Here is a 23,168-nt window from a genome sequence, read left to right as displayed (position 1 = left end):
CATGCCCTAGGGCCTAGGCCTTCAAGGCCCATCTCAGCTCTCCTACTCATTGTGGCTCAGAGTGTATGGGGGTCCCGCAGGGACGCAGAGGTGCCCTTATTGCTCCCCTTGTACTCTGACCAATCACCAGCAATGGTAGGATATGGGCATGATGCTCTAGCACCAGCTATTTTCAGGGCTACCAAGCAGGATACCAGGCTTTCTCCATGGCACTCTTAATGGCTTCAAGTCTTCAGAGTTCAGGCAGGGCTCTTTAAAACATGATACTCCAGTCAAAGTTTCTGGTTAATAAAACCACTATTGGAAACCAGTCTTATTGAATTTATGCAAAGAAATGTATTGCCATGATTTATTTATTAAGTACTAGAGGCCCAGTGCATGATTGAATCATGCACGTGTAGGGTCCCCTACATGCTTTTGCTTTTGATCACGGGGAGCTGGGTGCCTGTCTGCTGGTGCACCAGGCCTTTCAGAAGCCTCCAGCGCGGCGGAGGCTTCTGAAAGGCCTGGTGTCTGAGCGAACAGGCATCCAGCTGCCACGCTTTCACTTTCGATCGCTGGTGCACCAGGCCTTTCAGAAGCCTCCGGCGTGGCGGAGGCTTCTGAAAGGCCTGGTGCTTGAGCGGAAAGGCATCCAGCTGCCACACTTTTGCTTTTGATCCCGGAGAGTTGGTTGCCTGAGCGGACAGGCACCCAGCTCCCACGCTTTTGATGGTCCGTGGCCGCTGAGGGGGGCTACCCTGCTGTTGAGAGGCGCAGGGGGCGGGACTCCCACCCCCTGCGCCTCTCAACGGCCGCTGAGGGGGGCTGCCGCGGACACCTGGCTACCCTGCCGTTGAGAGGCGCAGCTGGGTGTCCGCGCAGGCCCCCTCAGCGGCCGCGCAGGCCCCCTCAGCGGCCGCAGATCTGGCCTCGATCTGGCCGTTGAGAGTCGCAGGGGGCGGGAGTCCCGCCCCCCTCAGTGGCAGCGGATCCGTGCCTCTCAATGGCCGGATAGGCCACCCCAAGTCCCGCCCCCCAGCCTCCCACCGCCCAATCGTGGGTGTAGCGGAGTGATGGTAATTTACATTTTACTCTATTATTATATAGGATTGCCAAATTTCGAAGGAATTGTATAAGGAGAAAAATATACTGACCTGCTTTAAGATAGAATTTTCCTTGCCAGTCCTTTTTACAGACTTTTCAAATGATAACAAACAGTAACTGTTAGATTTCTTTTATCAGTCCCTCTCTAAGTACTTTGGCATAACTATTTACCCTCTGTTCAGGTAAGTAGAATGTAAATTATTTACTCTTCCTGGCTTACTGGCCTGTATTATTTGATTTCCTTTCAACATTTCTCTTATCCTTCTTATTACATACACAACCTTTATAAATTTTACATTTCCAAATTAGCCTTGAAACCTTCTTTCTATGTCCTTTAAAAATACATAACCATGCCTCAGACCTTCTACTCTGTTTTCCTTATTCTTTGAAACCTCAATCCTTTAATGATTTCTAAAAACTAAACAACCATAATTTCTTTTTGAGAGACAGAGATTTTTAAAACTTAAACTAGTTGTAACATTAAAGATATTATATCTTAAAGTTTCTTTGCTGAATATTCCACTACCGCCCAAGAAGTGCCCAGTAATCCTGCCCTGCCAGGCTCGGACAATGCAATTTTAAAATGGGGCAGAGGAAGATCCACTGTGTTCTGTAGAAATCCTTGAGTATAGCATATTTCAGATAAGTAAGAAACCAAGGAGGCCAGCAGAACGGGTTGTAGCTAGTAAAATCAACAAAAACCTATCTCTCGGTGCCGACACCCCCCCTTTTTCTGCATTAACCATTTACTCTGTCCTCAGCAGGGGAAATAAGGTAAATAGCTGCTCTCCCTCCCTCCCAGATTTTCCTTCTTTATTCCAAGGTCCCAGAAGATCTCAACCTTCACTACTTCTGATATCTCCAATCATGCCCCTGTCCCCTAGCCTAGGGCTTCTCTATCTCAGCAGGCTGAGAGTGAATTCCACCGCCTCTACCCTTTCTCACACCTGCTCCGGAGAAGTTTTAACCCAACAAGCCTTTGTTTAAACTTCTCTGGATTGGCAATCTTCACGAATTAACCCTAGCATTCCAAAACTATAAACTAACACAGCAAAATTATAAACCAAGGAAAAGCAATTAAAAGTTCTCTACTGTCTTCCCTCTAAAGCAGGGTTTGCACTATCTTTAAACAAATTAAACAACAGAAAGAGGTAACAAATACTCTCATGTGTATAGCCAGACAGCACAAAGTAGCTTTCACTTCACACAGACTTGCACACTTACATTTATACACCAGACAGTCTGAGTTTTTGACTTCTGGGAGGTGATCAAGCTCCCCCTTCCACTCACTGGGATATGAGAAAGTCAGCCATTCCTGCTCACAAAATTTCTGTAAATCAAAAGCATTAATTGAGGCTCCGTAATCATCTGCTTGTCACTTGAATTCCTGAAAGATTTTCAAAAAACATTGTAGGGGAGTATAGACAGAAGAACATAAAGCAGACTGACCCATTCTAATGATAGAGACAATTAGACCACAATAACATAGAATAACAAAGACAATGACAACCAACTGAGGATTTCTGGGCACCATCGTGTGCTGGGATCTGGTGTTGGAAGTAGCGCTGCATCCAGTCTTTCAGAGACCCTAGATGGGTGCCCACAGAACCAGAAGTAAGTTTCTTACCGGTAAGAACCAGATCCAGGTGGGTCCGATCAGAGTCAATCAAGAAATTTAGCAGGCGGGGTCTCTGACCTCTACCAGTCCCGGGCCAGAGGAACGTCTCTCAGAGATTTCCCCCTGGGTTGGAGAGTCTGGGGACCCTGGTGGGCTCCGGTCACAGGACCAGGAAAAGGCTGGTTATCTTGCTGGGGCATCTCCAAAAGTTGTGGAGTGTACGCAAGTAAACAACCACTGGATCCCAGACCAAATTAAAATTTAGGGAGCCTTTATTAGCTGGCCAGGCGACTGCTCTGCCATTCTCCAGGCAGGGAGTCCGGAGAGCAGCCACGACCCTTTGTGTAGGACCACTTTTAAGCCCATTTACCACATCCTGTTTTTGCAAAACAAGCAACCCAAGACAAAACAGTTTTCCCAAGCAACGTCAGGATCATGCCATCGACGACCATGTTATTTACAGGGTCATCCTGTTCTTCAGAAAGCTGACAGTGATCTATGAAAGAAGGCCTACGTGCTGGCAAGGGGCCATGAGACCCTATCTCAAGGCCTGGCCTGGTGTCAGCACTGACATCTCTATCTGGGGCATAGTCTACGGCCTCAGTAGTGCTCAAAAATTCCCACTCTCCAACAACATGACTACCCATTTGTCAAAACTCAGAACAGTACATCAAAGGGTGAACTTTAATGTGTGTATTTAAAAAAAAAGCCCTGTTTGGTGTGCCACAGTGGTTAGAGAGTTGGCCCACAAACCAAAGGGTCACAGGTTTGATTTTGAACAAGAGCATCTACCTTAACTAGGTTGCAGGTTCCCCTTCACAGTTGGGGCACATGCAGAAGGCAACCAATTGATGTGGCTCTCTCACATTGATGTTTCTCTCTCTCCTCTCTCCCCTAACCCTTCCCTTCCACTCTCTCTAAAATCAATGGGGGGAAAAATCCTCCAGTGAGGATTAAGAACAACAAAATCAGGGTATCTAATGATTGAATGCAGACTGTAAGTAATGAATCTAACTTAATTACCAATATATGATATAACTATATGGAAGGGGGTAGGAAAAAAGGGGTGACATAAGTAACTTTTAAAATTTTTTTATTGGAAAATGTAAGAACAAACAAAAAATAACTGTATATAAATAAAATTTTAGATGATGAATACGTTTAATCAGGGTATGTTTGGTTAAAAATATGAAACTAATTCACAGATGACATGATATTGTACATAGAAAACCCTAAAGAATCCACAAAAAACTATTAGACTTAATAAATAAATTCGGCAATGTAGCAGGATACAAAATTAACACCTGGAAATCTATGGCTTTTTCATACACCAATAATGAACTCACAGAAAGAGAAATTGAAAAAGCAATCCCATTTACCATTGCAACAAAAAATTAAGATACTTAGGAATAAACTTAACTAAGGAGGTAAAAGACCTGTACTCGGAAAACTACAGGACATTGAAAAAAGATAGAGGAGGACAAACAAATGGAAGAATATACTGTGTTCAAGAACTGAAAGAATCAACATCATTAAAATGTCCATACTACCCAAAGCAATCTATAGATTCAATGCAATCCCCATTAAAATACCAATGGCATATCTCACAAACCTAGAACAAACTCTCCAAAAATTCATCTGGAATAAAAAAATATCCCAAATAGCCACAGCAATCCTGAGAAGAACAAAGTAGGAGGAATCTCAATATCATATATCAAGCTGTATTACAAAGCCACTGTTCTCAAAACTGCCTGGTACTGGCACAAGAACAGACATATAGACCAATGAAACAGAACAGAGAACCCAGAAATTGGTCCAAGCCAGTATGCTCAATTAATATTTGACAAAGGAGGCAAGAGCATACAATGGAGTCTAGAGAGTATCTTCAATAAATGGTGTTGGGAAAATTGGACAGATACATGCAAAAAAAAATGAAATCTGACCACCAACTTACACCATGCATAAAAATAAACTCTAAATGGATAAAGGACTTAAAGGTAAGACGGGAAACTATAAAAACCTTAGAGCAAACCACAGGCAGCTCTAAAAATATCAGACATTTGTCGTAGCAATATCTTTACCAATACAGCTAGGGCAATGGAAATTAAGGAGATAACAAGTGGGACTACATCAAAACAAAAAGCTTCTGCACAACAAAAGAAACCATCAACAAAACAACAAGAAAGCCCACTGCATGGGAGAACATCTTTGCCAATGTTATCTCCGATACGGGTTTAATCTCCAAAATTTACAGGGAACTCATACAACTTAACAAAAGGAAGATAAACAATCCAATCAAAAAATGGGCAAAGTACCTAAATAGACACTTTCCAAGAGAGAACATATAGAAGGCCAAGAGACATGAAAACGTGCTCAAAGTCACTAATCATCCAAGAGATGCAAATCAAAACAACAATGAGGTACCACCTCACACCTGTCAGAATTGCTATCAACAACAAATCAACAAATGAAAAGTGCTGGCAAGGATATGGACAAAAAAGGAACCCTTGTGCACTCCTGGTGGGAAAGCAGATCGGTGCAGCCACTGTGGAAAGCAGTATGGAGTTTCCTCAAAAAATTAAAAAAGGGACTCCCATTTGACCCAGCAATCCCACTTCTAGGAATATATCCCAAGAAATTCGAAAGGACATATGCATCCCAATGTTCATAGTAGCACAATTTACAATAGCCAAGACTTAGGTGCCCATCAGCAGATAAGTGGATTAAAAAACAGTGGTACATCTACACAATGGAATACTATGCTGCTGTAAAAAAGAAGGGACTCTTGCCATTTGCAATAGCATGGATGGGTCTGGAGAGCATTATGCTAAGTGAAATAAGCCAGTCAGAGAAAGATAAATACCACATGATCTCACTCATTTGTGGAATATAGTGAGCAACATAAACTGATGAACAAAAATAGATCCAGAGACAGAGAAGCATCGAACTGACTGTCAAACCTCAGAGGGAAGGTGGGGGGGTGCAGTAAGAGATCGACCAAAGAACTTGTATGTATGCATATAAGCATTACCAATGAACACAGTCACTAGGTGAGGGCATTTGCTGGGGGGTGGGAGTGGCCAGAGAGAGGTCAATAGATGAAAAAAAAATTGTAATAGTTATGTATGGGCTGGGGGTGGGGTACTTGAAATATTAGGAGGACCACTCTGTAACGCATATGATTGTCTAACAACTATGTTGTGTACCTGAAACTAATAGAGAATAATATTCAATGTGAGCTATAATGGAAAATTGTATGTTATATGTTTTTCATCATTATAATAAAAATATGAAACTATATTTATATAAGGATTGAACAAATAAGTAAATAAATGGTAAATAATGTGAGTCAGATTCTTACTGGCAATAAAAGTTAGAAATAAGCAAGGGATAAGGCTAGAATAAACTGTGTGATATTGGATTAGAGTCTTAGGCATTAGTATGAACTCTTATTTAGTACAATATTTATAGAGGCAGACCTATGGAAAGAAATTATTATAGCTATGTATGTATTTATTGGTTAGTATACACGCACATATTTCATAGTTCTGTATTCTCATAGACTAGAAACGATGACACCCAAGTAACAACATGCACATCCAGTGCCCAGACCTTGTTTTTTAAATAGCCTCCAAAATAACAAAAACAAATAAAAACCCAGACATCCTTGGAGAAATGACTAATTCTAGCAATCAATATGAAACTGCTCAAAAAATAAACAAAATAAACCAGACTGAGTCTTGAGAAAAAAAATGGCGGCGGAATAGACAGACGTGTCCCAAGCCTTGTCCTGGAGCAGAAAGAAAGAACAGCTGAGGGTCACACGGGGAGTGTTTGTTGGAGAGTTAAGGGACAGCTATACTCCAGGAGAAGGTGGGGGACTGCTGGACGGGGATCCCCTGACCGGGAAGCCCCCACTGCTGCTGGGTTCCCTCCCAGAGCCACTGGCTTGGATGCGGAGACCACGCCATCTTGAAGGGGAATGTGGATATTATCAGAAACCTGAAAATCTACAACTGTGGCACCCACCGAACAGCTGCGAACCCCAGAACACTGGTTCACAATTGGCGGAAACATGTGGATTCAGAGGAGCTCTACACTCCACCATGGAAAGGTCAGATTTCGCCTGGGATAAGGTGAGGTCTCTGGTCCTGGCAGGAGAGAGAAACGCGCGCACTGCAGAAGCTGGAGGACCGGAGGGTCTGTGCCTAGAAAAGTCTGTGGATGTTGGGGCTGGCATGATCCGTGAATGTGGAAGGGGGTCCTCAGAGCTGCTAACAGAAGGGATTCTAAAAAGCAACCCATTTTTATCTGACGCAAAAGGACAGCCTAAAAATTTGAAAAGTGTGCTGGTTGCTTAGACCCAAGGGGGACTGCGCAGACTGTGCACTGCCCCATTGTTGACACACTTGTCCTTTTTCTTCTTCAAATCCTTGCTTCTGATTACTAATCCCAGTACATAGGATCACCCAGTTGGGGACACCCTGGGAGACTGCAGGGGAAAGTTGTTTTTCTGGAACCTGGGGATCGGAGCGGGGAGTGACCGTCGGAGAGTCAGCTCTGAAGCAGCCCACTCCCACAAACCGGTACTGAGTGCCACAGGGAAAGCAGGATCTAAGTACAGGCTAGAAAGGACCTATAGACCCAGAGGTCAATCCAGAAACACTGCCACCCAGGGGCTGAATCACAATTTGACTCTTGTGTAATCACAAATAAAGGAATATGAGAAATTAAGACACTGCCTGCTTAAAAATTAGGACTGGCTTACAAAACTGAGGAGCAGTGGAATGCAGGGAACTGCAATACTGTCCTGACTGGGAAACAGGCATGTCAAACAGAACAATAGAGGAAGTGAATGACCTTCACTACTGTACATTTTATTTTTTACTAGAAGCCCGGTGTATGAAATTCGTGCACGGAGGGGGGTTGTCCCTCAGCCCAGCCTGTACCCTCTCCAATCTGGGACCCCTCGAGGGATGTCCGACTGCCCGTTTAGGCCCTATCCCGGATCGGGCCTAAACGGGCATTCGGACATCCCTCTCACAATCCAGGACTGCTGGCTCCCAACCGCTCACCTGCCTGCCTGCCTGCCTGATTGCCCTTAACCGCTTCTGCCTGCCAGCCTGATCACCCCCTAACCACTCCACTGCCAGCCTGTTTGCCCCCAACTTCCCTCCTCTGCCAGCCTGGTCACCCCTAACTGCCCTCTCCTTCAGGGTTGATCACCTCCAACTGCCCTCCCTTGCAGGCCTGGTCCTTCTCAACTGCCCTCCCTTGCAGGCCGGGTGCCTCCCAACTGCCCTCTCCTGCTGGCCATCTTGTAGTGGCCATCTTGTGTCCACATGGGGGCAGGATCTTTGACCACATGGGGAAGCTATATTGTGTGTTGCAGTGATGATCAATCTGCATAGTACTCTTTTATTAGATAGGATAGAGGCCTGGTACAGGGGTGGGGGCCAGCTGGTTTGCCCTGAAGGGTGTCCCTGATCAGGGTGGGGTTCCCTTGAGGTGTGGGGCAGCCTGAGTGAGGGTCCTGTGGTGGTTTGCAGGCCGGCCATGCCCCCTGGCAACCCAAGCGAGGCCCTGGTATCTGGAATTTATTTTCCTTCTACAATTGAAACTTTGTAGCCTGGAGCGGAGCCAAGCCTGTTGCTCCCTCCGTGGTGGCAGCCATTTCTGTTGGGGTTATAATTGAAACTTTGTTGCCTTAAGCGGGTGGGTCCAGCCAGGGTGTTCGGAAAGCTTTGCTTCCCCTGTTGCCGGTGGCAACCCTGGCCTGCTCTCTCAAGCTCCATTCTGACGCCATTTCTGTTTGAATTTGTTTACCTTCTATAATTGAAACTTTGTAGCTTGAGTGGAGGCTTAGGCCTGCAACGGCTCGCGGAAAGCTTGTTTCCCTCTGTTGCCTGGGAAACCTTGCTCTCTGTGGCTGTAGCCATCTTGGATGGGTTTATTTGCATACTCGCTCTGATTGGATGGTGGGTGTGGCTTGTTGGCGTGGCTTGTGGGTGTGTTGGAGGTATGGTCAATTTGCATATTTGTCTATTATTAGGTAGGATTATTTATTTATTTTTATTTTCATCTTTTACTTAAACTATTTTTTCTTTTTTCCTCACTTGATTTTACCTTTTTAATTATTACATTTTCATTTTCAAACAGTATAATTACTACTAGTATTACTTTTATTTTTTTATAAATGTTATTTTATTTTCTATTTATTTTACTTTGGGATTAGTGTTCTACATTCTATTTTCATCTTTCCTGTAGCATCGTTTTACTCTATCTCAACTCTACCTTTATTCCATCACTCTCTTCCTAACTTTTTCCCTTTTGGTGTCCTGTTTCTCTTACCCATTTCCTGCTTTAGATTTTCCCTATTCTTTCTTTTTACCCCCTGCTAAAATTTCACCCTATTTATATATCTAATTTCCAACTCCCTGCTCCAAGTCCATACACACCTCTCTCTTCTCTGTCTTAACTACCCAAAAAATTAGTTTTCTCTTTGTCCTTTTGTTTTTGTTTGCTTGAATGTTTATTATATCGAATTTTTATGCTATTTTGTGAGATTGTTTTGATTATTCTTTTGTTTTGTTTTGTTTTGTTTGTTTGTTTTTGCTTCTGTTTTCCCTTGACTCACTTGATATTAGTTGTTGTTTGTAGTTTGTATTAATCTCCAGGTACTTGTTGCTGGAATTTGCTGGGATTAGTGGTTGTTCTATTGGAGTTTTTCCCCCATATATATAATTCGTTCCCTTTTTCTTTATTATTCTCTTTTTTTTCTCACTTACTTTTTTTTTCCTTTTCCAAATTTCATTTTGACACTCCTTTTTTTTCCTCTTCTTTTTCACTCCTATCACCTAATTTGCCTTTCCTTGGTGGTCACCTTTATTTGGGGTTATTAATATCATGAATACATTTCTGTTCAGTGCCTTGTGTGTTGTACCTGGTTGTGTTGTATTTTGTGCCTTTAAATCAATTCAGGAGAGAGAGAACTACATAAGCAGACATCCAGAGAAGAGAGACCATGGGGCGAAAAAGAAACAGCCCGCATATGAAAGAAAAGCAGGCATCACCAGAAAAGGAAGTAAACGAATTAGAGGCAAACAACCTATCAGAGAAAGAATTCAGAGAAATGGTCATAAGGTGGCTGAAAAGGATGGAAGACAAATTCGACAATATGAGTAAGAACCAAGAGGAAATGAAGAAGAACCAAGAAAAAATGAAAAATGACATACTGCTGTAAAGAACTCAATAGAAAGCATCAAGAGTAGACTAGAAGAAGCAGAGGACCGCATCAGTGAGCTAGAAGACAAGGTGGGAAAAAATACCCAAGTAGAGCAGCTTCTAGAAAAAAAAAAAAAAGCAGGAGGAGAGCATAAGGGAACTTTGGGAAAACAAGAAAAAAAACAACATATGCATAATAGGGGTTCCAGAAGGAGAGGAAACTGAGCAATGAATGGAAAACCTGTTTGAAGAAATAATGACAGAAAGCTTCCTGATATAGGGAAGAAAAAACCCACACAAATCCAAGAAGCTCCTAGAGTCCCAAACAAAATGAACCCCAAAAGACCAATGCCAAGGCATATTATAACTAAATTGGCAAACACCAACGACAAAGTAAGAATCTTAAAAGCGGCCAGAGAGAGACAGAAAGTTACATAAAAAGGAACCCCCATCAGACTAGCAACTGATTTCTCAACAGAAACTCATCAGGCCAGAAGGGATTGGAATGAAATATACAAAGTCATGCAAAGGAAGGGTCTCAATCCAAGAATACTGTACCCAGCAAGGCTATCAATCAAAATTGAAGGTGAAATCAGGAGCTTCAAGACAAATAAGGACTAAGTGAATTTATTACCACCAAACCTGCAATGCAAGAAATGCTCAAGGGTGGGCTGTAAAAAAAAGAAATAGGAAGCGAAGAAGGAACACAGGGGTAAAGAATAAAAATGGAGACAAATAAGTACCTATCAATAACAACTTTAAATGTAAATGGATTAAATGCCCCAATCAAAAGACATAGGGTAAAGGATTGGATAAGAAAACAAGACCCATATATCTACTGTCTACAAGAAACCCACTTCAGAAAAAAAGATGCACACAGACTGAGGGTGAAGGGATGGAAAAAGGTTTTTCAGGTGAATGGAAATGAAAAAAATCTGGTATAGCAATACTTATATCTGACCAATTAGATCTCAAAGTGAAGGACATAACAAGAGAAAATGAAGGCCACTTCATAATATTACAGAGAACAATCCAACAAGAAGAAATAACTCTGGTAAACATATACTCATCCAATACACGAGCACCCAAATACATAAAAAAACTCCTGGAGGATATCAAGGGAGAGATTGACAGCAATACAATAAGAGTAGGAGACTTTAATACGCCACTATCACCATTGGACAAATCCTCTAAAAAAAAATCAGCAAAGAAACATCAATCCAAAATGACTCACTAGACCAGATGGAATTAATTGATATCTTCAGAACATTTCACCCCAAAGCCACAGAATATACATTCTTCTCAAGTGCACATGTGTCATTTTCAAAGATAGACCATATATTGGGTCACAGGCAAAGTCTCTTCAAATCAAGAAGATAGAAATCATATCAAGCATCTTCTTAGATCACAATGGCATAAAACTGGAAATCAACCACAATAAAAACAATCCAAAAAAATCAAATACATGGAGACTAAATAGCATGATTTTAAACAATGACTGGGTTAGCAGAAAGATCAAATAGAAGTAAAAAAAAAAACATCATAGCAACAAACAACAATTAAAACACAACAATCCAAAATCCATGGGACACAGCAAAAACAGTAGTGAGAGGGAAGTTCATAGCTCTACAAGCCTACTGTAAAAAAATAAGAAACAATGGTAATAAATTACCTAGCCCTACAACTCAGAGTTAGAAAGAGAGCAACAAGAAAAGCCCAGTGTAAGCAGAAGGAAGGAAATAATAAAGATCAGAGCAGAGATAAATAACATAGAGACCAAAAAAAAAAAAACAATACAAAAGATCAACAAAACCAAGAGCTGGTTCTTTAAAAGTATGAACATGATCGATGAATCTCTACCCAGGCTCACCAAGAAGCAAAGAGAGAGGACACAAATAAACAAAATCAAAAATGAGAGAGGAGAAATAACAACAGACCCCACAGAAATACAAAGGATTGTTAAAAAGTACTATGAACAATTCTATTCCAACAAACTGGACAACCTGGAGGAAATGGACATATTATTAGAAAAGTATAACATTCCAAAACTCAACCAGAAAGAATCTAAACTTCTCAATAGGTCAATAACTATGGAAGAAATTGAAGCAGTCATCAAAAAGCTTCCGGCAAACAAAAGCCCAGGGCCAGACGGCTTCACAGGGGAGTTTTACCAAACATTCAAGGAAGAACTAAAACCTATCCTCCTCAGACTATTCCAAAATTTTCAAGAGGAAGGAACACTTCCAAGCTCCTTATATGAAGACAGTATCATCCTAATACCAAAACCAGATAAAGACAACACAATGAAAGAGGATTACAGGCCAATATCCTTCATGAACATAGATGCAAATATCCTCAACAAAATTCTAGCAAATTGGATCCAGCAGTACATCAGAAAGATCATACATCATGACCAAGTAGGATTTACGCAAGGAATGCATAAATGGTACAATATCCACAAATTAATAAACATGATACATCACATAAACAAATTGAGAGATAAAAATCACATAGTCATATCAATTGATGCAGAAAAAGCATTTGACAAAATCCAACACCCTTTCTTAATAAAAACTCTCAACAGGTTGGAATAGAAGGATCATACCTCAACATAATAAAAGCTATATATGATAATCCTACAGCTAACATCATACTCAATGGACAAAAACTAAAACCATTTTCCCTAAGAACAGGAACAAGACATGGATGCCCACTCTCACCACTCCTGTTTGACATAGTACTGGAAGTATTAGCCATTGCAATTAGACAAGAAGAAGAAATAATAGGCATATAAATTGGAAAAGAAGAAATAAAGCTGTCCTTATTTGCAGATGGCCTGACATTGTACATAAAAAACCTGAAAGAATCCAACAAAAACTAATATACTTAATAAATGAATTCAGCAATGTAGCAGGATACAAAATTAATGCAAAGAAATCTAAGTCATTTCTATACACCAATAGTGAACTTACAGTAAGACAGAATAAAAAAGCAATCCCATTTACCATCGCACCAAAAAAATTAAGACACCTAGGAATAAACTTGACTAAGGGCATAAAAGACCTATATGCGGAAAACTACAGGACACTAAAAAAAGAGACAGATAAAGATGTAAGCAGATGGAAGAACATACCATGTTCATGGATTGGTAGAATCAACATCATTAAAATGTCCACACTATCAAAGCAATCTATAGATTCAATGCACTCCCCATCAAAATACCAATGGTATATTTCACAGACCTAGAAAGAACTTTCCAAAAATTCCACTGAAATAAAAAAAAAGACACCGAATAGCCACAGCAATCCTGAGAAAGAAGAATAAAGTAGGTGGGATCTCAATACCAGATTTCAAGTTGTATTACAAAGCCACTGGTCACAAAACAGCCTGTAACTGGCACAAGAACAGACATATAGATCAATGGAATAGAATAGAGAATCCAGATATCAACCAAAACCACTATGCTCAATTAATATTTGACAAAGGAGGCATGAAGATACAATGGATTCAAGACAGTCTCTTCAACAAATGGTGTTGGGAAAATTGGACAGATACATGCAAAAAAAAATGAAACTAGACCACCAACTTACACCATACAAAAAAATAAACTCAAAATGGATACAGGATTTAAACATAAGACAGGAAACCATAAAAATACTATAGGAATCCTCAGGCAGCAAAATCTCAGAAATATGCTGAAACAACTGCTTCACTGATACTTCTCCTAGGGCAATGGAAGCTAAAGAGAAAATAAAAAAATGAGACTACATCAAAATAAAAAGCTTTTTCACAGTAACAGAAACCATCAACAAAACAACAAGAAAGCCCACTGTATGGGAGAACGTATTTGCAAATGTTATCACTGATAAAGGTTTAATCTCCAAAATCTACAGGCAACGTATACAACTTAATAAAAGGAATATAAATGATCCAATAAAAAAATGGGCAACGTACCTAAGTAGAATATTTTCAAAAGAAGACAGAAGGAAGGCCAAGAGACACATGAAAACATGCTCAAAGTCACTAATTATCTGAGAGATGCAAATCAAAACAACAATGCGGTACCATGTCACACCTATCAACAACAAATAAACTAAAGACAAGTGTTGGCGAGGTTGCGGAGAAAAAGGAACCCTCGTGCACTGCTGGTGGGAATGCAGACTGGTGCAGCCACTGTGGAGAACAGTATGGAGTTTCCTCAAAAAACTTAAAATGGAACTCCCATTTAACCCAGTAATCCCACTACTAGGAATATATCTTAAGAAAATAGAAACACCAATCAGAAAGGATATATGCACCCCTATGTTCATAGCAGCACAATTTACAATAGCTAAGATTTGGAAACAGCCTAGGTGCCTGTCATCAGATGACTGGATCAGAAAACTATGGTACATCTACACAATGGAATACTATGCTGCCATAAAAAAGAAGGAATTCTTACCATTTGCAGCAACCTGGATGTAACTGGAGAGCATTATGCTAAGTGAAACAAGCCAGTCAATGAAAGAAAAATACCACATGACCTCACTCATTTGTGGATAATAAAGAACATTATAAACTGATGAACAAAAAGATAGATACAGAAGTAGTAAAGCATCAAACAGACTGTCAAATTACAGTGGGAAGGTTAGGGAGAGGTGGTGGAGATAAGAGATCAACCGAAGGACTTGTATGCATGCATATAAGCACAACCAATGGATGCAAAACACTGGGGGGTGAGGGCATGTATGGGAGTGGGGTGGAGGGGGCAATGATAAGATATGTACATATATAATACCTCAATTTAAAAAATGGAAAAAAACACACAGAAAAACAATACAAAAGGATGGGGTCAGATCAAAGGAACAGAGGAGCCGAACTGAAGGAGTACCTGATAGCCTAAACTAAAACAATTTGAGCAACAAAATTAATAAAACTTAAAGTTATAGCACAATATAAAATATTCTTGAGTCCCTACTGATATAATTGAGATCACAAATAAATGGGGAAGAAGTTATAAATATTTCTTATAAAGAATGTCATATATTCCAGGCTGGTGATGCTCAGTGGTTGAGTGTCGACCTATGAACCAGGAGGTCACAGTTCAATTCCCAGTTAGGGCACATGCCCCAGTTGCGGGATCAATCACCAGTGTGGGGTGTGCAGGAGGCAGCCAATCAATGATTCTCTCTCATCATTGATCTCTCTCCCTCCCCCCTTACTCTCTGAAATAAATTTTGAAATAGATTTTTTAAAAAGGAATGTCATATAATAGATGTAGATATTCCTTTCTCCAGGAAGTGGGGGTAAACACCCTCCTTCAAGTCTTGGCTGAATTCCAAATGATACATTATGAGAAAGAGAAGAACAGTAATTTTACAGTGAAGAAATTCAATAGACTTCACCACATTGGTATCATGTACCCCCAGATAAAATGTGATGAGAAGGACACTTTACCTCTATTGTGTTCTTCCCCAAAACCTAGAACTCAGTCTAATCATGAGAAAATCCTAATAAACCCAAATTTGTGTACATTCTACAACATATTTGGCCAATACTGCTCCAAAATATATAGGACATGGGAAACAAGGAAAAGCTAAAAACCTCTGAAAGACCACAGAAAAATAAAGAAATATGACAACTAAATTTAATATGAAACACTAAATTGAATTCTGAATAGAAAAAAACCATTATTGTAAAAAATAATCTACATATCTGAATAAAGCCTAGAGTTTAATTAAAAGTAATATATCAACATTTTTTTAGTTGTAACACATGTGCTATGTAAGATAACATTAGCAGAAGAAGGTTTGTGTACATGGAGACTCTTTGTACTATCTTTACAACTGTTCTCTAAATCTAAAATTATTCTCCACCAAATTTAGTTGTTTTTTTTTAAAGTGTATATTGCATTGTGATGGATCAACATAGAATAGCTATTAAGCATACCAGAAAGAAACTAGTTCCTTTAAAATGCAAATGTGTGGAATTCTTCTCTCCATATATACTTTTAAATTTTCTAAATATGGAGCCAAGAGTCTACGTTTCACATAGTCTTTCAATAATTCTTATGCACACCAAAATCTGAGAATTACTTTTCAAGAGCCCTGTGCCTTTTAGAATCCCAAAACTATGTTTAATCTTTAAAAACCACAGCTTTAATTAATGGTATTATGCAACATAACCCAATTTGGAGAAAATTAAAATTCAGCATATACAAAATGAGAAAGGAAATATCAGACAGAGGAGCCTGTGGACAAAATAACTCACTAAGATAATATGTAAGTAGCTGGTAGTCCCGCAGGATAATGGGGTCATGATAGAAGAGCTAAGAAGATAAAAAATGTGCAAGTATCCAAGTAGCAGTAAAAAAAAAAAAAAGTAGAAAAGGAAGCAACTTGCTTATGCAAATACCACTCACCTCTTCCTGGATCAAAGAAAAGTGACTTCATTATAGAGTGCAGAGAAATTACAACTGGTCTGTTCAATCACCAGGCAGTAACTGCCTTAGTATGAAGTGTTACTCCAAAAATGAATACTGCAGAACTGACAACCCAAAGCAACACCCACCAAGCTAATAAGCAAATGCTCAGTCAAGTTGAAAGACTAACTGGAGCAGCATATAATGAATGAACAGGTGAAAAAGGGAATGAGAATAAACTATGAAAATCAATGTGATGAGACTCACTGGTTAAATGATGCCTAACTAGTCCCAATTCTGACCAGAACTACTCCAAACTATAGAGGACATGAGAAACAAGGAAAGGCTACTGTGTGCCTCTTCCCACACTCAGTTGCCTTCCAAATTTACTGTAGACTTAACACTGGCTCAGGACACCATTTTCATGCCACAACAGACTCAGGTGGTTTGCAACTTTGCTCCTTCCCCCACCCACACAGCGTGACCAACCCTTCTCATATACCCACTCTCATTCACTCCGATTGAACTCACTTAGACATTCTTCTGCTGGCATCAGCCCTCACTAAAGTTTACCAGCTGTGATGGTTAATTTTATGTGTAAACTTGGCTAGGCTATGGTACCCAATTGTTTTGTCTAGAAGTTACCATGGTGTTTTTTAGATGTGATTAACATTTAAAGAAGTAGGCTTTTAATAAAACAGATAATCCCTCTATAGTGTGCATTAGCATCATCCAATCAGTTTAAAGCCTTGGGAGCAAAGGCTGAAAGCCTCCCAAAAGAAAGAATTATCACCTGAGCTGGTTAGAGTGTTGGCCCATGCACCAGAAGGTCACAGGTTTGATTCTTAGTCAGGGCACATGCCTGGGTTGTGGGTCCCATGGATGTGTCCCTTACCTTTCCTTCCTCTGTAAAATAAATTTTTAAAAAAGAGAATGACCTATGCCTACAGATTGCAAAATAGAAATTCTGTCTGAATTTCCAGTCTTAGAACTCAAGACTACAATATGAACTTTTGCCTGAATTTCCACCTTGCTCACCTGCCCTGCACATTTCTCACTTGCTAGCCCCCACAATCACATAAGCCAATTACTTAAATCAATCTCTCCGCTTTTCACTCTCTCCTTCTCCTCCTCTTCTCTGCTCTTATATTAATGATCTACTTTACTATTAGGTCTGTTCTCTGGAGAAGCCTAATACATTGCCCATTCTAATCATTTTTCTACCAGTAACACTATAACTATCTTTTCTTATAATGAGATATATGACAGCTATTTTACAACTGCTACAAACACTTACATTTTTTTCTTAGCAAGGTATAATATTGAGATAAGTTATAAGCAATATATAGGTTTGATATTCTCATTCTGTTCTTTGCACCAAATAATATAAAATCACTATTCCATATCCTGGCTAGGTTTGAGTCACTTGTGGCTCTTCTTTAAAAGGACATAACCCAGAGTTCTATCCCGAAATACTGAATGAGAATTCCCTCAGTTGATTTTGATTCACAGCCCAGGGTTGAAATCCCTGGACATAAAATCATTTTACTATAGGATCTCCAGCAGTAGACTCCAAGACCACTTTTTAAAATAAGGAATTTGACTAATGGCGAACAAGTGACATACTCATATTCCCAAAGTGAAAACATCAGGCTAATATGTTTTGCATATTTCTAGAAGGTTCATTTTATTTTTATATAAATGGCAGAGAAAAATGTGACAGGTATTCTTATCTCAGTGCATGTATATTTTGTCATAATATTTAAGAAGTAATCAAGCACAGGCAGTTCTGTTTTATAAAGGTGGTTCATGCCAGGTACACATGAAATTCTCTGGTATATAGTTAGAAGACCTTGCAAATGGCTAAAATCTTGACCATTTATTGTGTTGTTAAAGTTATAAACTTTAAAAAATTTCATTATTGATTAAGGTATTACATATGTGTCCTAATTCCTCAATTAACCCCCCAACCAACACCCCCACTCATGTCCTCACCCCCTGGTGTTCATGTCCATTGGTTAGGCTTATCGTCATGCAGCCAAGTCCTTTGGTTGATCTCCTTTCGCCCACCCTCCCCTAGCTTTCCTCTGAGGTCTGACAGTCTGATCTATGCTTCTCTGCCTCTGGATCTGTCCCTGTTCGTCAGTTTATGTTGTTCATTATATTCCACAAATGAGTGAGATCATGTGGCATTTGTCTTTCTCTGACTGGCTTATTTCACTTAGCATAATGCTCTCCAGTTCCATCCATGCTGTTGCAAATGGTAAGACTCCTGCTTTTTTACTGCAGCGTAGTATTCCATTGTGTAGATGTACCACAGTTTTCTAATCCACTCATCTGCTGATGGGCACTTAGGCTGTTTCCAAATCTTATCTATGGTGAATTGTGCTGCTATGAACATAGGGGTGAATATATCCTTTCTGATTGGTGTTTCTAGTTTCTTGGGATATATTCCTAGAAGTGGTATCACTAGGTCAAATGGGAGTTCCATTTTTAGTCTTTTGAGGAAATTTCATACTGTTCTCCACAGTGGCTGCACCAGTATGCATTCCCACCTGCAGTGCAAGAGTTCCCTTTTCTCTGCATCCTCGCCAACATTTGTCGTTTGTTGATTTGTTGATAATTTCCATTCTCACGGGTGTGAGATGATACCGCATTGTCATTTTGATTTGCATCTATCGGATAATTAGTGACTTTGACCATGTTTTCATATGTCTCTTAGCCTTCCTTCTATCCTCCTTCCAAAAGTGTCTATTTAGGTCCGTTGCCCATTTCTTGATTGGATTGTTTATCTTCCTTTTGTTAAGTTGTATGAGTTCCCTGTAATTGTTGGAGATTAAACCTTATCAGTGATGTCATTGGCAAATATGTTCTCCCATGTAGTGGGCTTTCTTGTTGTTTTGTTGATGGCTTCTTTTGCTGTGAAAAAGTTTTTTTTATTTTGATGTAGTCCCATTTGTTTATTTTCTCTTTAGTTTCCATTGCCCTAACAGCAGTATCAGTGAAGAAGTTTCTTCGGCATATGTCTGAGATTATTCTGCCTTTGGATTCCTCTAGTATTTTAATGGTTTCCCGTCTTATGTTTACATCCTTTATCCATTTTGAGTTTATTTTTGTGTATGGTGTAAGTTGGTGGTCTAGTTTCATTTTTTTGCATGTATCTGTCCAATTTTCCCAACACCATTTGTTGAAGAGACTATCTTGCCTCCATTTTATGTTCATACCTCCTTTGTCAAATATTAATTGGGCATAGTGGTTTGGGTGGATTTCTGGATTCTCTATTCTATTCCATTGATCTATATGTCTATTCTTGTGCCAGTACCAGGCTGTTTTAAGAACAGTGGCTTTGTAATACAGCTTGATGTCTGGTATTGAGATCCCACCTACTTTACTCTCTTTCTCAGAATTGTTGCAGCTATTCGGGGTCTTTTTTTATTCCAGATGAATTTTTGGAAAGTTCTTTCTAGGTCTGTGAAATATGCCTTTGGTATTTTAATGGGGATTGCATTGGATCTTTAGATTGCTTTGGGTAGTATGGACATGTTGATGATGTTGCTTCTACCAATCCATGAACACGGTATGTTCTTCCATCTGTTTATGTCTTCCTCTATCTCTTTTTTTTCAGTGTCCTGTAGTTTTTCGCATATAGGTCTTTTACCTGCTTAGTTAAGTCTATTCCTAGGTATCTTAATTTTTTTGGTGTGATGGTAAATGGGATTGCTTTTTTAGTCTCTCTCTGTCTGTAAGTTCACTATTGGTGTATAGAAAGGCCATAGATTTCTTGGCATTAATTTTGTATCCTGATACATTGCCAAATTTATTTATTAAGTCTAATAATTTTTTGATGGAGTCTTTAGGGTTTTCTATGTACAATATCATGTCATCTGCAAATAAGGACAGTTTTACCTCTTCATTTCCAATTTGGATGCCTTTTATTTCTTCTTCTTGTCTTATCGCAATGGCTAGTACTTCCAGTACTATGTTGAACAGGAGTGGTGAGAATGGGCATCCCTGTCTTATTCCTGTTATTAGGGGAAATGGTTTTAGTTTTTGTCCATTGAGTATGATGTTGGCTGTGGGTTTTTCATATATTGCTTTTATTATGTTGAGGTATGATCCTTCTATTCCCACCTTGCTCATGCTGAGTGTTATGATCAAGAAGGGGTGTTGGATTTTGTCAAATGCTTTTTCTGCATCAATTGATATGATTATGTGATTTTTATCTTTCAATTTGTTTATGTGATGTATCACGTTTATTGATTTGTGAATATTGTACCATCCTTGCATCCCTGGGATAAATCGTACTTGGTCATGGTGTATGATCTTTCTGATGTACTGCTGGATACGATTTGCTAGAATTTTGTTGAGGATTTTGGCATCTATGTTCATGAGGGATATTGGCTTCTAATTCTCTTTAACTGTGTTGTCTTTATCTGGTTTTGGTATTAGGGTGATGCTGGCTTCATAGAAGGAGCTTGGAAGTGTTCCTTCCTCTTGAATTTTTTGGAATAGTCTGAGGAGGATAGGTTTTAGTTCTTCCTTGAATGTTTGGTAAAACTCCCCTTTGAAGCTGTCTGGACCCGGGCTTTTGTTTGCTGGGAGCTTTTTGATGACTGCTTCAATTAATTCTATAGTTATCGGCCTATTGATATTTTTAGAATCTTCTTGATTGAGTTTTGGAAGGTTGTATTTTTCCAGGAACATGTCTATTTCCTCTAGGTTGTCTAGTTTGTGGGAGTAGAGTTGCTCATAGTATGTTTTAACAATCATTTGTATTTCTGTGGGGTCTGTTGTTGTTTTGCCTCTCTCATTTCTGATTTTGTTTATTTGAGTCCTCTCTCTTTGCTTCTGGTGAGCCTGGCTAGAGGTTCATCAATCTTGTTTATCCTTTCAAAGAACCAGGTCTTGGATGCATTGATCTTTTGTATTGTTTTTTTGGTCTCTATGTCATTTATTTCTGCTCTGATCTTTACTATCTCCTTCCTTCTGCTCACTCTGGGCTTTTCTTGTTGCTCTCTTTCTAATTCTTTGAGTTGTAGAGTTAGATGATTTACTACCATTTTTTCTTATTTTTAGAGGTAGGCTTGTAGAGCTATAAACTTCCCTCTCAGGACTGCTTTCATTGTGTCCCATAGATTTTGAATTGTTGTGTTTTTGTTGTTATTAGTTTCCAGGATGTTTTTAATTTCTTCTTTGATCTCTTTGTTAACCCAGTCATTTTTTAATAGCATGCTATTCAGTTTCCAAGTCTTTGAGATTTTTGGATTGTTTTTATTGTAGTTTATTTCTAATCTTATGGCATTGTGGTCTGAGAAGATGCTTGGTATGATTTCAATCTTCTTGAATTTGGGGAGACTTTGCTTGCGACCCAATATGTGGTGTATTTTTGAAAATGTCCATGTGCACTTGAGAAGAACGTATATTCCGTGGCTTTGGGGTGAAATGTTCTGAAAATGTCAGTTAAGTCCATCTGATCTAGTGAGTCATTTAGGATTGCTGTGTCTTTGTGATTTTTTGTCTAGAGGATTTATCTAGTGATGTCAGTGGTGTATTAAAGTCCCGTACTATGATTGTATTGTTTTCGATCTCTCTCTTGATATCTTCCGGGAGTTTTGTTATGTATTTGGGTACTCCTGCATTGGGTGCATATATGTTTATCAGGGTTATATTCTCTTGTTATATCAATCCATTTAGTATTATGAAGTGGCCTTCCTTATCTCTTGTTATGGCATTTACTTTGAGGTCTATTTTGTCAGATATAAGTATTGCTACCCCAGCTTTTTTTTTTTTTCATTTCCATTTGCCTGAAAGATATTTTTCCATCCCTTCACTTTCAATCTGTGTGAGTCTCTTGTTCTGAGGTGGGTCTCTTGTAGACAGCATATATACGGGTCATGTTTTTCTATCCATTCAGCCATTCGATGTCTTTTGATTGGAGCATTTAGTCCGTTTATGTTTAAAGTTATTACTGAAAGGTATTTGTTTGTAGTCATATCTATTTTTGTGTCTGTGTTCCTTCTTACCTGTTTATTTCTTCTTTTTACAGTATTCCCTTTAGCATTTCTTGCATTGCTGGTTTGGTGGTGATAAATCACTTAGCCTTTTTTTTGTCTATGAAGCTCCTGATTTCCCCTTCAATTTTGATTGATAGTCTTGCTGGATAGAGTATTCTTGGATTCAGTCCTTTGCTTTGCAACACTTTCTATACCTCCTTCCATTCCCTTCTAGCTTTATGTGTTTCTGTTGAGTAATCATTTGACAATCTGATGGGTATTCCTTTGTAGGTAACTCTCTGTCTCTCTCTTGCCACCTTAAAGATTCTCTCTTTGTTGTTTATATTTGCCATTGAAATTGTGACGTGTCTTGGTGTGGGTCTTTTGGGGTTGATCCTGCTTGGGACTCTCTGTACTTGTGTAACTTTTTTCTTTCCCATATCCGGGAAGTTTTCTGTCATTATTTCTTCAAATAGATTTTCTAATCCTTGCTGCTCTTCTTGTCCTTCTGGCAGCCCTATTGTATGCATGTTACTTCGTTTCATGTTGTCCCGAAGCTCCCTTAATCTTTTCTCCTGCTTTTTAATTTTTTTCTCCAATTGCTGTTCAGATTGAGCTTGTTTCTGTACCTCATCTTCTAACTCACTAATTTGATCCTCTGCTTCTTCTAGTCTACTGCTGAAACTTTCCATGGTGTTTTTGATTGTAGCTATATCACTTTTCATTTCTTCCTGATTCTTGCATAAGTTGTTGATTTTTTTATCTATGCAATGTATAAATTCCACGACCATTACTCTGAACTCTTTTTCAGTCATGTTGCATGCTTCAATTTCACCAATTTCCTTTC

This window comes from Cnephaeus nilssonii, assembly GCF_951640355.1.
Source record: "Cnephaeus nilssonii genome assembly, chromosome: X".
NCBI classification, from domain to species: domain Eukaryota; kingdom Metazoa; phylum Chordata; class Mammalia; order Chiroptera; family Vespertilionidae; genus Cnephaeus; species Cnephaeus nilssonii.
The sequence above is the reverse complement of the archived record's forward strand: the minus strand, read 5'-3'. Positions refer to the sequence as shown.